We start from the raw sequence: 18,618 nt of genomic DNA, 5'->3' as shown, positions 1-18,618 counted from the left end.
CAGTCAAATTCACACTTCCTTCTTTAAAGTTCAAAATTGCCTTATGTGTGTTAAGAAATTCCATACCTAATATGATTTGTGTACTGAGTAATGGAACAATAATAAAATTAGGAGAAAATTCGTATCCTTGACAAATGAAATTTAAATTGGTCTGTTGTTTGACTTCCACACTTTTTCCAGAAATCGCTCCTCGAATTGTAGTTTTAGAAATAGGTAACACAGGACAAGCAATAGTTCTTACACATATACGAAAAACTGATTCACTAATGACATTCAGTGGGCTCCCAGAATCTAAAACTGCAGTGAACTTATTCTTACCCACACATACTTCAATAACAGGATGTAAAAACGCGTCTACATTATTTTCCTTTTCGTCTAACAAAATGTCTCTCATGTCTTCCAGGCGTACGTAGAGTAAAGTCGTAGTGTCATTACTTTCTGAACCGTCTATATTGCTGCCAGAAGCCGAAGCTGAAAGTCATTGTCGATTGTTTGCGTCACGTCTTTGATTATTCGCGTCATTTCGCGGATCAATTTCTACTATTTGCACTTGTCTCTCTGAAGTTCTGTCACGTGGAGGATGCCAATTAGGTCCCTCCTGTCTGTTAGATGCAAATTCTGGGTTGTGTCTGTTATTAAAATTTCTATTTTCCTGTCTGTCTGCATAACTACTTCCTGTATAATTTCGACTGTCACTTCCGAAATTATTGTTGTATCTACTACCCTGATTATTTCTGTAGTAAGAATTTCTATTACTGTTTGAATAATTTCTGTCTTGATGATACCGATTACTGTTTCCGTATGATTGATCATTCCGGTACGAATTACCGTTATTATAATTGTCTGTGTAATTTCTGTTAGAACGTCTGTTATTGTCATAAGGCTGGTATCTATTGTCCTGTCTGTTACGTCTGTCATTCTCAAAGTTACCCATATAACGCCCGTTCCGATCACTATCTCTTTTCTCTGAAAATCTATTGTAAATACTGTTACTGAAAAAGTTACAAGAAGTCCCGTCGTCGTTGTCATACTCAAGTTCTTGCAACAAAGTCTTAAAGGTCTCGATGTCGTCTTTACATCTTCCGGCTAAAGCAATTTATCTTGTGGATTGTGGCAGCTTAGTTAAACAAATGCGAATTAATTCAGTCGGGCTATAAGGGTTGGAAAGGAACTGATTCTTTCGAATCATGTCTTCAAAATATTCTGCTGGCGTGCGGAACTCAGACTGTTTAAAATTACGCTGCATAATCAGACTATGCTTGACTCTGTCTTGCGTGTTTTCGGACCAATATGCCGATAGAAATGCATGATAAAAATCATTCAGATTATTACAATCTCTAATGAGTGCGCGCATCCGCGTCGCCGGTTCGTTTTCTAAATATCCGCACATAAATTCCAGTTTGTGACTTAGTGGCCAATTTGGTGGAAGTGCGTAGATAAATTGATCTAACCATGCACATGGATGTATGTCATTCTTAGAGTTGCGGAAGATCTTATATTTCCGAACAGTCAAAAAGTGTTTATAGTCAAAGTTTTCGCCTCGTGGCGACAAAGACCTACCGCGTCTGTCCCAGCCCCAATGACGATTATTGTCAAGTTCGCGCGCCTGGCGCTCTCTTGTCGCATCCCGTAAATGAAACAAATTATTTTCTTCAAACCCCTCTGCTATCTGTGATTCCAAATTTCTTTTGCTGTCTTTTCCTACAATTTCGCCTTCGATCTGTTTGACTTGCTTTCGTAATGCCTCAACTTCCCTTTTAACGCGTTCATTAAATTTTCCCTGATTTTCAACATGTTTATTTATGTTCTGGTACTCTTCGGTTTCTGCGAATGGTAATGGAGCTGTATCATCCGAATCTCTGTCCCCATGTAAACTAAGATTTGTCAATTTATCTGATATCTCCTCAACTCTTTCCGCTAAATCACCTATTTTTTTCTTTCTGTTTATTTACGTCTTCCGTAAGTGTCGCGACTCGGGTTTCAGTATTGACACATTTGGTAGTTAACTGTTCATATTGTTGTGTTAGATTATTTATTCTGTCATTTGGTACGGATTCCTCGATTCTCTCAAATATTTCTTTCTTACCGTGTGCACGCTGTAAATTTAACTCTGAAAATTTTTGTACTATCACGCGATCTCTTTCTTCCTGTTCTCTATCCTGTCCCCTTTGTCTAATCTCTACTGCAATTAATCTATTATTGTGAGAATTCAAAATCGGTTGTACTTCTTCTCTGATTTCTTTCTTTAACTCATCTTTCATATTTTTGAAACATGTCCCTATTCGTGAGTCTAACCGTGTTTCCGGTGTTCCCATCTCAGTTCTGATTGTTACTATTTGTGAGTCCAACCGTGTTTCCATTGTTCCCATATCAGTTTTTAATTCAGATCCCAAAGTTCCCATCTCGGTTTTAATTGTTCCTATCTCTGTTTTTAATTCAGATCCAAACCGTGTTTCCATTGTTCCCATTTGTGATCCCAGTGAGTCTAACTGTTTTTCCATTGTTCCCATTTGTGATCCCAAATTTAATATTGCACTCATCAACTGCTCCATGTTAACTGTTTCAAAATTCTTTTCGCCCCTAACATTTCCCGCAAAACCAGCTTCCTTCGTCATAGCTGTAAAGCTATCTGTGTTCGATACTATTTCAGAATCTTCTATCGTTAATCTTGTATTCTGTGAATTTTCTGATTGAGAAAAATTTTGAAATGGTTCCGGACTGTCTTCCCGACTTATTAAATTGTTTTCAACTCCATTATTCATCATACTGTTGTCCTGTGTTGGCGAGTTCGCCATGTCAACAATTTCGTCATTCTCACTATTCATCATTTTCGCCTTTTTCATCGACTGCGTAATCATTTACAAAACATAAAAAAATTCGTCACTGTACGAAAATTACACACAATGACTCTTTATCTCCAACAATACCATTCACATGAAATGTTTCCCTCAAACACGATTAATCGAACAATTGAAATAATTGCACTAAATTGTCAAACGCGTATACAAGACAACAAATCAAATTCTGAGAAAAAATACCATTAGAAGAATGACAATTACCAAATCTACACATGCAAAATAGACTACAATTACTAAACTCCAGATTACTACAACAATACTACTGTCTACTATTTTTACAATCAGAAGAATTCCAAGGGACGATCCTGGCAGGGTCGCCACGTGCATGGGGGCTTAATTGTTATAAAATGCAAATATTTTTAGTAGCTGTATGTCCGATTACGCTGTGTCTCGTAAACGGTGGGCCCTGACTAGTATTATTACGCAATCTGACTGCATAGAATAACAACAAACAATGAAAGAAAATTTTCGTCAACACAGTTAATTAATTAAGTCCCCAGCAACTATAAAACCTACTAAACCAAAGCACAAGTGTAATTGTTCTGTGTGTGTGAGTGTGACTCAACGTACACATCTGGCACGGTTCTTCTTCAACAAGACAAGAAATTTTAAATACCATTTATACTGAAGTAACTAAAAAACAGAAATACTATAATTGCGTAAGGAAAGCAGAATTACACTCTAATACAAGAACACAAGCCAGATGCTTTGTTGACTGAACCTGTAATGACGCATTATTCAGGACATTGAAATTATGAGAAAAAAAAGAAAAGTAGTTTGTTACCTTAATTTATATTGATGAAAAGCACTCTAAACATTACAATCTCTCCACACCGACTCGCTACTACCACATCTCAACCAGAACTCTCCAATATCACATCTCAGCAAGCACTGCCTACTAGCACATCTCAACAAACACTCTACTACGAGCTCTCCCCAAGAACTGACTACCACGAGTCCTCGACAGGCACTGACTACTACGAGCTCTCGACAAGCACTGAGGAGGCGGCTGAATAATACTCTTTGGCGCAATCTCTGGCGCCGTGGCTCAGTGTAGCCACCTTTCATAACTTACATTATTCAAGGAACGACATTGTGTACTGTTGGTAAATTTAACAAAAATCCCTTTGTAGATAATCAGCATTTGTTAGCACTAAGTTGACTAGAACATTCGGCCAGACGGCAACAGCTCTATGTCGAATCTTCTAAAAGTATAAATCTTGTTCAAAAAGTACACTACTGGCCATTAAAATTGCTACACCACGAATATGACGTGCTACAGACGAGAAATTTAACCGACGCAAATGATTAGCTTTTCAGAGCATTCCTCCAAAGTTGGCGCCGGTGGCGACACCTACAACGAGCTGACATGAAGAAAGTTTCCAACCGATTTCTCATACACAAACAGCAGTTGACCGGCGTTGCCTGGTGAAACGTTGTTGTTATGCCTCGTGTAAGGAGGAGACATGCGTACCATTTCGTTTCCGACTTTGATGAAGGTCGGATTGTAGCCTCAGGCGTTCAAAAAAAAAAAAAAATGGCTGAGCACTCTGGGACTTAACGTCTATGGTCATCAGTCCCCTAGAACGTAGAACTACTTAAACCTTACTAACCTAAATACAGCACACAACACCCAGTCATCACGAGGAAGAGGGCGTGGGAAGCGAGAACGCTACCGCACGACCACGAGCTGCGGAGTAGCCTACCGCGATTGTGGTTTATCATATTACGACATTGCTGTTCGCGTTGGTCGAGATCCAGTGACTGTTAGCAGAATATGGAATCGGTGGGTTCAGGAGGGTAATACGGAACGCCGTGCTGGATCCCAATGGCCTCGTAGCACTACCAGTCGAGATGACAGGCATCTTATCTGCATGGCTGTAACGGATCGTGCAGCCTCGTCTCGATCCCTGAGTCAACAAATGGGGACGTTTGCAAGACAACAACCATCTGCACGAACAGTTCGACGACGTTTGCAGCAGCGTGGACTATCAGCTCGGAGACCATGGCTGCGGTTACCCTTGACGCAGTATCACAGACAGGAGCCCCTGTGATGGTGTACTCAACGACGAACCTGGGTGCACAAATGGCAAAACGTCATTTTTTTGGATGAATGCAGGTTCTGTTTACAGCGTCATGATGGTCGCATCCGTGTTTGGCGACATTGCGGTGAACGCACATTGGAAGCGTGTATTCGTCATCGCCATACTGGCGTACCACCCGACGTGATGGTATAAGGTGCCATTGGTTATACGTCTCGGTCACCTCTTGTTCGCATTGACGGCACTTTGAACAGTGGATGTTACATTTCAGATGTGTTACGTCCCGTGGCTCAACCCCTCATTAGATCCCTGCGAAACCCTACATTTCAGCAGGATAATGCACGACGGCATGTTTAAGGTCCTGTACAGGCCTTTCTGGATACAGAAAATGTTCGACTGTTGCCCTGGCCAGCACATTCTCCAGATCTCTCACCAATTGAAAACGTCTGGGCAATGGTGGCCGAGCAACTGGCTCGTCACAATACACCAGTCACTACTGTTGATGAACTGTGGTCTCGTGTTGAAACTGCATGGCAGCTGTACCTGTACACGCCATCCAAGCTCTGTTTGACTCAATGCCCAGTCGTATCAAGGGCGTTATTACGGCCAGAGGTGGTTGTTGTGGGTACTGATTTCTCAGGATCTATGCAACCTAATTGCGTGAAAATGTAATCACATGTCAGTTCTAGTATAATATATTTGCCCAGTGAATACCAGTTTATAATCTGCATTTCTTCTTGGTGTAGCAATTTTAATGGCTGCCGGCCTTTGTGGATGAGCGGTTCTAGGCGCTACAGTCTGGAACCGCACGATCGCTACGGTCGCAGGTTCGAATCCTGCCTCGGGCATGGATGTGTGTGATGTCCGTAGGTTAGTTAGGTTCAAGTAGTTCTAAGTTCTAGGGGACTGATGACCTCAGAAGGTAAGTGCGATAGTGCCCAGAGCCATTTGAACCATATTTTGAATTCTAATGGCCAATAGTGTAACGTTACTTTTATGCAGATCTAAGTCAGTGTTCATACAGCGCGGCAGTTTATTTTTCCTGCTCTTAGTCCATTATTGCCATACTGCTAATGTTGTATTTCACACCCGGGCACGCGCAGCTGGATAAAAAGTAAAACTTTAATTCTAAATTTCAATGAAAATAATCAGTTGAGGAGTCATTTAAAAATTTTAGCAGTTCTGTGTGTAACTGTTGCCAAATTAGGTACTTTGAACTTACGTAACGGGACTGCTAATTATAACGTTTCTACTGTCCTATGTGTTAAATACAAATTCAAACATTAGTTAAAGAAAAGCTTTTCCCCGTTCTCCTACTTAACGGAAACGTTATACGTGCTGACCAACGAAGTTACCGCATGTCTTGCAGAGCACGTTCACTTTTACGAGCAGTGTGTGGGGCAGCATTATCCTGTGGAAACAACTTATCAGCTTCACATTGCAAAACGGTAAAAGAACTGGTTTAAAAATATTCTGTACGTACAGAGCGCTGGGTAGCATTCCTACCAGAAACACCGTAGGCGAACGGACAGTTGTAGCTTATCGCACCTCAGAACATAAGACCTGGGGTGAAGCCAGTGTCTCCCGTTGGAATCCACTCTACGAGACAGTGCTCGCTACGTTCACATCGAACACGCAAACGACTATCACTTGCGTGAGGGCAGAATCTACTTTCATCGCTGAAGAACAGGGCGCGCCATTCCATTTTGCAAGTGATCCTCAGATGGAACCAGTCGAGCCGTGTACGTCGATGCTCTGGCGTGAGTGGAAGACGGGCTAGAGGTGTGCGTGTCCGCTGTCCCACTGCTAATAAACGTTTGCCGCGCGGGATTAGCCGAACGGTCTGAGGGGCTGCAGTCATGGACAGTGCGGCTGGTCCCGGCGGACGTTCGAGTCCTCCCTCGGGCATGAGTGTGTGTGTTTGTCCTTAGGATGATTTAGGTTAAGTAGTGTGTAAGCTTAGGGAGTGATGACATTAGCAGTTAAGTCCCATAAGATTTCACACACATTTGAACATTTGATTTGAATAAACATTTTGCAATTGTTCGTGTCCCTGTGGTAGCTGTACGGTCTGTCACTTCTCTCCTTACAATACGACGATCCGGTGGGCTGTGGACTTCCAGAACCTCGTCTATAAGTCTGAGAATCTTCACGGAAACATTGACACCAGCATCGTTGCGCAGCTGACACTGAATGTCCAACTTACGTGGCAGTTGTCCGAACGGACCACCCCGCCACTCGGAACGCCACACTTAGTACCCGCTCCAGACTCGGTGAGTTGGCTGTAGGAAGCACGAATGCTTCTTCGTGATTGTCTCCTTGCTTCACACGTCTACACCACACTGATCATTCCATACTGAAGAGTAAACACAGAAGGAGCCCTGGTAGCTATGTCACTACGCTATCTCTTGACATACGAAACTGAAACCACTGACAGTACATTCACTAACCACCAGGTAGCATATCCCATCGGATGAAAATCAACTTCGTTTTCCCAGCAGTGTAGTAAAAAAACTTAGTCAAATGCCACCAATGACTTCATTCAAGAACAATATGAGTGTGTGCTCCAAGCAAGGAAAAGTCATCAAGAATTCACTGCGTTTCACTTGTATGAAAGCCCAATCTGAAGAGTAGGTCACGCCAAACGAAGTTTACAGTTCTGCACGATCAGCTGATGGGACGTGCTGGGGTGGTGTGAGAGGTTACGGAAGCAACAAAAAAATAAGAACGCCTCGCTGGCTGCGGCTACTGGCGCTGTTAATTTCCGCCGGTGGCGCGACTGTTCCGCAACAGCTGCGGCCGACCGGGCTGCCTTCAGCTGCAGGCAGAGCTGCTGTCCCTGTCCCTGCGTGGGCGGCCGGCGCGTCGCCAGCTGCGAGCCTGCATTATTCAGCAGCCGCCGCCGGCTACCGGCAGGTACACTAGCTTTATCACCCGCAGCCGCCACTGCCGCCGTCTGCGTGACAAAGCGCGCCGCCGCTGGCTGGACATTTCCAGCGGCCTCTTGCGGGCAAGGCCCGTGCAGTGTTCCCGCTCACTATCGACGTGACACTTGAGTGAGGGCGGTGTGTGCCGTCGAGCACCGGCAGCAGCACGGAGATCCAATATCCCTTGGCATTATATTACGTGACGGACGAAGTACACTATCGATTTACACTGCTGCGACAGCCTCTCACGTGCGATATTTACAGTGTGTAGCTCACGACGTGTGGACTGTTGAAGTCGGTATACGAGACGCCTGATGGGCTAGTAATATACAGCAACGCAGCAGACAGTTTTGTCAACCTCTTGCACCTCAGTGGACCCCGTTTCAGCTTCTCTCCTTTCATCACAACTCACAGTCTTCCATCATGCACGTGTGGAAGCTCCGCATATTTATACTACTGTAACCTTGAAAATCAAAGAAAAATCAGTGCTAAACAAATAAAAATTGTCACCCGCATATCATAATACGTGAAGACATTCTGCTACTCTGGAGTATTGCTGTGCGGTGTGGGATCCACGTCAAATGGGACTGACGGATGACATCGAAAAAGTGCAAAGAAGGGCAGTCCGTTTTGTATTATAGCGAAGTAGGGGACATAGTGCCACAGCCATGATAGGTGAATTAGAGTGGCAGTCATTAAAACAAAGGCGTTTCTAGTTGCGACTGGATCTTCTCAGCCGGTCTCGGTGGCCGAGCGGTTCTAGACGCTTCATTCTGGTACCGCGCGACTGCTACGGTCACAGGTTCGAATCCTGCCTCGGGCATGAATGTGTATGATGTCCTTAGGTTAGTTAGGTTTAAGTAGTTCTAAGTCTAGGGGACTGATGACCTCAGATGTTAAGTCCCATAGTGATCAGAGCCATTTGAACCATTTTGGATCTTCTCATGAAATTTCAGTCACCAGTTTTCTCCTCCGACTGCGGAAACATTCTTTTGGCACCCACCTACATAGTGAGAAATGATCATCACGATAAAATAAGAGAAATGAAGGCTCGCATAGAAAAATGTAAGTGCTAGTTTTTACCGGTCTCAGTTAGAGAATGGAACGGTAGAGTGACAGCTTGAAGGCGGTTCATTGAACCCTCTTCCAGGCACTTTATTGTGAATAGCAGAGTAATCACGTAGACGTAAATGTAGATGTACCGTACCTTGGAAGCAAAGTAATGCACGATTGCTGAACAAGAGATGACGTAAAAATGGACTATCAAAGACAAAGAAGTTACACTAACATAAGTCATCGACCTTAATTTAAGGAAGAAATTTCCGAAATGCGTGTTTGGAACATAGCGTTGTTTGGAAGTGAATAGTGGGCTATGGGACAATCGGAAGGGAAGAAAGTTGAAGCGTTAGACACATGATGCTATAGGATGTTGAAAATTAGGTGAGCTAAAAATTTAAGACATGAAGTTCTTCGCAGAATCGACGAGGAGAGAAAAACGAGAAAAATACTGAAAGAAGTGACAGGATTATAGCACATGTGTGAAGGAATAGCTTTCTGGGCGCTAGAGGGAAGAAGAGGATGAAAATTGTAGAGGAAAGCAGAGATTGGACTTTATCCCACAAACAGCTGAGGACGCCGTAAGCGCTAGTCCGAGGTGAATAAGTTGGCTCAGGAAAGGAATTCATGCCTTGTCGTATCAAAACAGTCAAGATTGATGACAGAAAGAAGAAACAAATTGTAAAACCAAAACATCCAAATCCATTATGCAGAAAATCAATCTCTTTAGAGCTCAAAAACATTACGGCGCATTTTACGCGTTATCAGCAGGTAGTTTCAGTCCAGTATGTGAAAAACACACACAGCTCAAGCAATAATCACTGAAACGAAAATTAAGGCCAATGTATTTTGTTTTTGTTATCAACTTTATCTAAAGGATCTTGTTCAAAAATGCTCAAATGTGTGTGAGATCTTACGGGACTTAACAACTAAGGTCATTAGTCTCTAAGCTTACACAGTACTTAACCTAAATTATCCTAAGGACAAACAAACACACCCATGCCCGCGGGAGGACTCGAACCTCCGCCGGGACCAGCCGTAAAGGATCTTGTGTTATGTATGCTGCGGTTTTTCCGTTATTATACAGGGTGTTCGGAAATGCCTATTACAAACTTCTAGGACTCGTAGAGGGGGGTGGGTACAGAATATTTTGAAGAGGAACCCATGCTCGAAATCTGCATCCAACGACGATACAGAGCGTCTAAGTACAGATACCGGCGCCTTCAATTGTATGTATTTACAGGGTGATTCCGTGATGACGTTACAAGTTTTCAAGGATGATGGAGATGAAAGAAAGGTATCAGTCTGAGTAAGGTTCCCTCTTTTTGAATGTGACGACACGGAAGTTACAAGCGAAGATCACTCTGAAACCTAGCAGAAATCCTTGGCGAACACAAGAGACATTAAATTTAATTAATGAAAGGAGATAATTTAAAATTGCAGCAAAAGAAGCAGATGAACGCGGATACAAACGTTTAAAAAAATATTGTCAGGAAGTGAAAAATTGCTAAGCGAGAGTGGCTAGAAGACAAATGTAAAGATTTAGAAGCATATTTCACTAGGGAAAGATAGATACCGCCTATAGAAAAATAAAAGAGGCATTTGGGGAAAAGAGAAGCATCTGTATGAATATCAAGAGCTCAGATGGGGAACCAGTTCAAAGCAAAGAAGGGAACGCTGGAAGGTGGAAGTAGTATATAGAGAGTCTATACGAGAGAGATGACTTTGAAATCAATATTACAGAAAGCGAAATCTACATAACTGAAGATGGGGTGGGAGATACGATTCTGCGAGAAGAATTTAACAGAGCTATGTAATAGCTAAGTCGAAACGCCCCAGGGTTAGACGAAACTCCGTCAGGACTACTGACAGCGTAGGAAGAACCAGCCATGACAACATTCTTCCATCTGGTGTGCAAGATGTATGAGACAGGCGAAATACCCTCAGACTTCAAGAAGAACGGAGTAATCCCAATTAAGAAAGCAGTTGCAAATTGGTGTGGAAATTACAAAATTGTCAGTTTAACAACTCATGTTACCAAAATACTAACGACGAGTTCTTTACAGAAGAACGGAAACTGGAAGAAGCAGACCTCGGAGAAGATCAGTTTGAATTTCCGGAGAAATGTAGGAAAATGCGAGGCAATACTAAACCTACGACTTATCTAAGAACATAAGTTAATGAAAGGCAAACCTACATATATTGCATTTGTAGACTTAGTTTTCGGCAGTGTTGGCTGGAATATTCCCATTTAAATTCTGAAGGTAGCAGGGGTAAAATACAGGAAATGAAAGACTATTTACAACGCGTACAGAAACCAGGTGGCAGTAATAATAGCCGAGCGGCACGAAAGGGAAGCAGTGGTTGACAAGGGAGCCTATCCCCGATGTTATTCAATATGTACATTGAACAGTCAGTAAAGGAAACCAAAGAAAGAAATTGGAGTAGGAATTAATTTTCAGGAAGAAAAAATAAAAACATTGAGGTTTTCTGATGTCATTTTAGCTCCCTCAGAGACAGCAAAGGAACTGGAAGCGCAGTGGAACGGAATGGACAGTGTCTTGAATGGAGGAAATACGATGAACAGCAGCAAAAGCAAAACAAGAATAATGGAATGCAGTTGAATTAAACCTGGTGACGCTAAGGGAATATGGTCAGGAAAAGAGATTCTTAAAGTAGTAGATGAGTAGATGAGTAGTAGATGAGTAGTAGATGATGCTGTCTGAAGTGGAGAGGATATAAAATGTTGACTGGGAATGGTATGAAAAGCATTTCTGAAGAAGAGACATTTAACGTCGAATATAGATTTAAATGTTAGGAAGTTTTTTCTGAAGGGCCGGCCGAAGTGGCCGTGTGGTTAAAGGCGCTGCAGTCTGGAACCGCAAGACCGCTCCGGTCGCAGGTTCGAATCCTGCCTCGGGCATGGATGTTTGTGATGTCCTTAGGTTACTTAGGTTTAACTAGTTCTAAGTTCTAGGGGACTAATGACCTCAGCAGTTGAGTCCCATAGTGCTCAGAGCCATTTGAACCATTTTTTTTTTCTGAAGGTATTTGCCTGGAGCGTAGCCGTGTGTGGAAGTGAAACATGGACGAAAAATACTTGCGACAAAAAGAGAATAGAAATTTTCGAAATGTGCTGCTACAGAAGAATGTTGAAGTTTAGAGAAGTCGATCACGTAACTAATGAGGAAGTACTAAATACAATTGGGTAGAGAAGAAATTTGTAGCAGGACTTGACCAAAAAAAGGGATCAGTTGACAGGACACATTCTGAGATATTGCGATAACAGCAGTTTGATACTGGAGGGGTAAAAGCCGTAGGGGGAGACCAGGAGATGAATACAGTAAGCAGGTTAAGAAAGATGTAGCTTGCAGTAGGTTTTCGGAGGTGAGGAGGCTCGCACAGGATACAGCACGATGGAGAGCTGCATCAAACCAGTCTTCGGACTGAACCACACCAAAAACGTCTGATTGTGGAATATATGTACCGGTACTGTTGTTGCTAAGAATGTAGGGTATGCAACTTTCGGATTAGGTAGTATGTGTATCTAAGGAGCTAGTGTGAAACACACGTCTATTGAACCAGTGCTCATAGTTCTTGACGTATGATTGTAGGGCCAATGTTTACTAGGTATTTTTCCTTGTTATGGTCGATACTACCACCTCTGAAAATTGCCTGATGACCTCAGATGTTAAGTCCCATAGTGCTCAGAGCCATTTTTTTTTTTTTTTTTTTTTTTTTTTACGTTTGAGTATAACCTGTGTCAAACGAACGTTATTTATGTCCGTCATTTTGCTTTCCCATTTGGTGCAATATGTACAGGTTTGTTTCCTAAATATAGCACACTATCGGCATTACGTATCTGCTGTGTTTCAAGTCGTCCATTATAGACTGTGATTCCTCCAGTCCAACGATGTCTCTTTTCCTTAGCATTTATCAAGCAGTGTATTACGTGAGAAATAATCACGATCAGTTACGGACAATCTAGCAGCAGATCTTACAACAGAAGCAGTAAAGTAGCTATATTTACAATGAAATCGTTTTTAGAATTATCAGGTAACTACCTAACTAACTTTTGTATGGTTTATCTGGCAATCAATTATAACTGTCCCACCACATCTAATGCATTACACATTGTACTTCCTGTTGACTACGAGTTGGATATTACCTTTTTGGGGGTGTACGATATGATCTGTAATAGCCAGCCGCGGTGTCCGAGCGGTTCTAGGCGCTTCAGTCCGGAACCGCGCTACTGCTACGGTCGCAGGTTCGAATCCTGCCTCAGGCATGGATGTGTGTGATGTCCTTAGGTTAGTTAGGTTTAAGTAGTTCTAAGTTCTAGGGGACTGATGACCTCAAATATTAAGTCACATAGTGCTCAGAGCCATTTGAACCACTACATTTACATCCTAATGTTATTACGATAATATGAACTGGGTGGGTTGTAAATGATAAGAGAAACTATTTCCTAACATCCTAGTTGGTAGTATTGTTTTCTTGATAACGCACCGTATCATACTGGTCAGAAAAACAGTCCCCAATCCTCCAACTCGCAAAACGGTCATAATTAAGTGGCTGGTTCAGAACAAAATCAGTTTTGAACTAAGCTTAACAAAAATGTTTTACCGGATAAAGCTTGTTTTTAAAGCAGACGCACCTTTAAAGCATAAGGGATATACTGTTCTTAGGATACTACCACGCTATTGAGCTTTGAGCCCTATAGAGCTAACCAGGAATACAGTGAAAAGGAAAATAACAAATTTAAATAAATAAAAGTTTTTTCCACTGATCTGACCGCCTAAAATAAATAACCAAAGAGTGTCCATGCAAGACTATCCGGCATGATTGGTTCAAATCTTCCGAACACGTGCGTAAAAGGAATTGAAAGTGAACGCTGGCACAGAGATGGGTTATGGTAGAATCCGTAGAGAACTTAGCGATCGATGTTGGTCTGGACAGTGAAGAAGACTGTACAACACATGACGATGTCAGTGATGTGGAAACTGACACAGCGGATTCCAGCGAACGGATTCCTGTCACATAGATACAGCAGATAAAGAACTTATCCACGATTCTTTGTGTGATGGATGATCCACATCATGGCTCTAGCCACAAAGGCTAGCGCAGTATTCATTGCATAACTCTATTCGTGGCGTCTTCCCTTCCCTCCGCTTCCTCTTTTACGACCGAGTGAGGTGGCGCAGTGGTTAGCACACTGGATTCGCATTCGGGAGGACGACGGTTCAATCCCACGTATGGCCATCCTGATTGAGGTTTTCCGTGATTTCCCCGAATCGCTCCAGGGAAATGCCGGGATGGTTCCTTTCAAAGGGCATGGCCGACTTCCTTCCCTTTCCCGATAAGGCCGATGACCTCGCTGTCTGGTCTCCTTCCCCAGAACAACCCAGTCCTCTTTTTTTCTGTAGCTGGTGGTACTGATGTGCGACAAAAATATAAGTTACAACAGTGGCGTGAAGATAAAACACTGTATCAAAAAGCCACGCTCTTGAATAGGAGAGTCCTTAAGCCACTAACGCGTTAACGCACATTGTTTTCTCCATCTCGTACACTGTGCAATGCCCAAGTTACAACAGGGGCAATCCTAGATTTTTCCATTCACGAATTTGAAAATTGCAACAGTTCTAATTATACTGCAGTGTTACCCATTGCAAACAACAAAAAGAACAAAGTGAGTCTGGTTTCTGTGCGATTCTATACAAGCCCATAGCAGTATGCGACTCTGCATGCTTGATGATGCGGACACTACCGAACTTTGGAAATGGATACTAAAACGCCCTCTACCATTAACTACAAGTTAACCATCAAAGATAATTTACTTGCGTAAAGCACACTGCTATCAAGACTGAAACAACCCTTCACTCAAATGCTATGGCAGCAACACAGCCACCGACTTTTTGTCAGCCACTGTTGTGTCTATCGCAGCACAGTCAGACTTTACACACATATACGCACTGCTTAGTTCACACTTCGATCATGGCTGTAATGGCTAAAGATAAGCAATATATCAAATCAGATTTTGGGAAAGGGACATGTTTCTTCGGAAACTGTGAATTTTGTGATCTGTTCACGTGTCTGTAGTAAAGTGCATCGTGAGTACATTGACGTAATTATTGTTGTGTGGGTGTAAGTGATACACCGCCACCTCAATGGAAATTTCGTCGGGCTACGCCCCATTCCATGGACACGCCTACCAGAAGGAGCTGCCACCGCCTTGCAGTCGCAAGCACCGCCCTCCAGCCACAGCCGTTCCACGTCACAATTTGATGCCCAAGGAAAATTAAAGGGAAGATTAACAACAGCTGGATGCCGGCCTTGCTACCGTGCACACCTCATCTTTACGTATATTCTATGTGCTATCTATGTTCTCACACAGGAAGCCGTTCTTCGTCTCACTATGTAGGAGAGACGTCATTTAGCTCCGCCGGAGTAACCTCGTTTCTCTCACTGCGTACCTGCATCAGCTAGGTAGTACTACTTGATACTTGTTTGCAGTTTCCCAATTTATTAATCGCAAGCGGCGTGGTTCGGGGCGTGGTGTCACGGACTGCGCGGCCCCGCCCGCCGGAGGTTCGAGTCCTCCCTCGGGCATGGGTTTGTGTGTCGTTCTTTGCATAAGTTAAAGTTAGTTTAAATTGTGTGTAAGACTAGGGATTGATGACTTCAGCAACTTAGTCACTTAGGAATTCACACACATTTGAACATTATTAATCGCATGCTTGCTGACATATCTTTCCGGGTCATACTAGGCAACAGGATAAGCTCTTCAAAGATGCTAAACAATGGGCTACCTCAAAGATCTGTCTTCGCCAAACTCCTGTTGAATCTGTGTATCTCAAATTTGCCTGAAACTAGATGTCGTAAGTTTGGATATGCCGATGACAAGGCACCAACAGTGGGACAACGGAATGTCCATGAAACAGAAGCCACCTTAACATCTGATATGGCGATAATGAAAACGTGCTTCCGGGGACGGAGACTGAAACCGAACCTCACAAAAACACTGACAGTTGTCTTTGATTTGTGCAATAGTGCGGCGGATATGAGGTCCAGGTACATTTTGATAACAAGCTACTTCACCATAATCAGCATCAAAATACCTGGCGGTAACGTTGGACCCGATATTGTCCTACAACAAGCACCACTAAAACACAGCAGCGAATATACGAACTAGGAACAACATCCTACATAAGCTGTGCGGATCATCCTGTGGTTCCGCAGCCGAAATTTTGCGCACTTCCTTACTTACATTATTCTACTCTCGTGCGGAATGTAGTGTTCCTATATGGCTCAATAGCGCACACACCTAAGTGCTCGGCGCATATCTGATAACTCAATGAGAATTATCAGTTCTACACCAAGATCAGATCAATGAGCCACATTCCGCCCCCTGATATGAAACTTCCTGGCGAAGCACTTGCCCGCGAAAGGCAAAGGTCCCGAGTTCGAGTCTCGGTCCGGCACACAGTTTTAATCTGCCAGGAAGTTTCATATCAGCGCACACTCCGCTGCAGAGTGAAAATCTCATTATGGAGACATCCCCCAGGCTGTGGCTAAGCCATGTATCCGCAATGTCCTTTCTTTCAGGAGTGCTAGTTCTGCAGGGTTTGCAGGAGAGCTTCTGTAAAATTTGGAAGGTAGGAGACGAGGTACTGGCAGAAGTAAAGCTGTGAGAACGGGGCGTGAGTCGTACTTGGGTAGCTCAGTTGGTAGAGCACTTGCCCGTGAAAGGCAAAGGCCCCGAGTTCGAGTCTCGGTCTGGCACACAGTTTTAATCTGCCAGGAAGTTTCACTTTTCTTATTTATTTATTTTAATTCCACAAACGTGTTTCACAATCAAAAAACCCACTGATGACGGCGATATTGGTCGCTGAAACTAGTTTGGGTAATAAATAAATAACAAAAGTGTATTGAATCAAGGCGGACAAACAATCCCATATCGTTGCATTCCAGACTATTACACGGATCGCACGTGGGGAAAATGAGTAATTAATCTTGCGACCCATGATTTTTTTTATTTTATAACATGAGTATTTCTCCCTATGAGATGGGAGTCATCAAAGCTGTTTGGCATTACGATAACTTAGTAAAAAGATCATGTCGCAACGAAAAACGCTCTTATTTTAATTATTCCCACCTCCATTTCACGTCTGTGGCACCCGAACCATATTTCTTGATAATGCAAAACTAGCTTCCTGTCTTTGAGCTTTGTTTACAATAGCAAGTACTCATATAAGTAATGATAATTCAACACTAATGATTTCAAGACAGGAAAACTGATTTTGGTGCCCAAAAAACAAAGTGGTAACTTATCTAATCCGTAAAGTCAAATGAAAGTAACTACAGGCATACATACATCCCTAAATTCCGCGCAACGAGAAGAAATAGGCTGTGCATATCTCGTACTTGTATATTGCATTGTGAATAGTGGTTCCTAAAGACAGTGAACTAAACAAGAGACGAGTTAGCCTCCTGATTATAGCGACAAGCTATGCAGTAAGGGTACTTAACCGGTTTTGAGACCACCAATTTGATGTACAAAACTGATTAAATCTGCTGAGTGAACATCTGTTCCTCATTCCTGCGTAGCACCCTGACAGCGTAAGAGATTATGTCGGAGAATGTTTGACAAACAGCAATCATGATTCAAATGGCTCTGAGCACTGTGGGACTCAACGTCTGAGGTCATTAGTCCCCTAGAACTTAGAACTAGTTAAACCTAACTAACCTAAGGACATCACACACATCCATGTCCGAGGCAGGATTCGAACCTGCGACCGTAGCGGTCTCGCGGTTCCAGACTGCTGCGCCTAGAACCGCACGGCAACTTCGGCCGGCCCAGCAATCATGAATACTAGTCTAAATGACCTACCTTTTTTAGCGCCTGAAACCTAACGATATGCAAAGAAGAAATGATTATTACTAGCATAACTTAGTGGCAGCTCAGCAGGTGATTGACTATACATATGAATGTGTATAATTCGTGAAGTAAACTCACATCAGTAACATGGTGGCTACCATGTGACGTAGCACAATGTGCAGCATTAAATAGCACAGAATTAAAATGTGTTTTTGAAACAAATCTGAAACAATTAGAGCAATACGAACTTGTATTTTCGTAGCACACAAATAAGCAATCTTAGAAACCAGCACGGATATTCCATCCTACAAGTGTAATATTCGCATTCACGACCAACAAACCGGTTATCAAGTTCACATCACATGAATCTTTAACAGCAAAAGTCTGTTTCATACCTCATGACACGGTAACAACCTTGAACATACTATAAGACGAAGAAAAAACATAATTTATGACGCTATAACCAGCTTCCAGTCAAGTAAATATGAGCAGGCTATGACAACATACACTCCTGGAAATGGAAAAAAGAACACATTGACACCGGTGTGTCAGACCCACCATACTTGCTCCGGACACTGCGAGAGGGCTGTACATGCAATGATCATACGCACGGCACAGCGGACACACCAGGAACCGCGGTGTTGGCCGTCGAATGGCGCTAGCTGCGCAGCATTTGTGCACCGCCGCCGTCAGTGTCAGCCAGTTTGCCGTGGCATACGGAGCTCCATCGCAGTCTTTAACACTGGTAGCATGCCGCGACAGCGTGGACGTGAACCGTATGTGCAGTTGACGGACTTTGAGCGAGGGCGTATAGTGGGCATGCGGGAGGCCGGGTGGACGTACCGCCGAATTGCTCA

This window comes from Schistocerca serialis, chromosome 1, assembly GCF_023864345.2.
Source record: "Schistocerca serialis cubense isolate TAMUIC-IGC-003099 chromosome 1, iqSchSeri2.2, whole genome shotgun sequence".
Classification (NCBI taxonomy): Eukaryota; Metazoa; Arthropoda; class Insecta; order Orthoptera; family Acrididae; genus Schistocerca; species Schistocerca serialis.
This window is presented reverse-complemented; position numbering follows the sequence as displayed.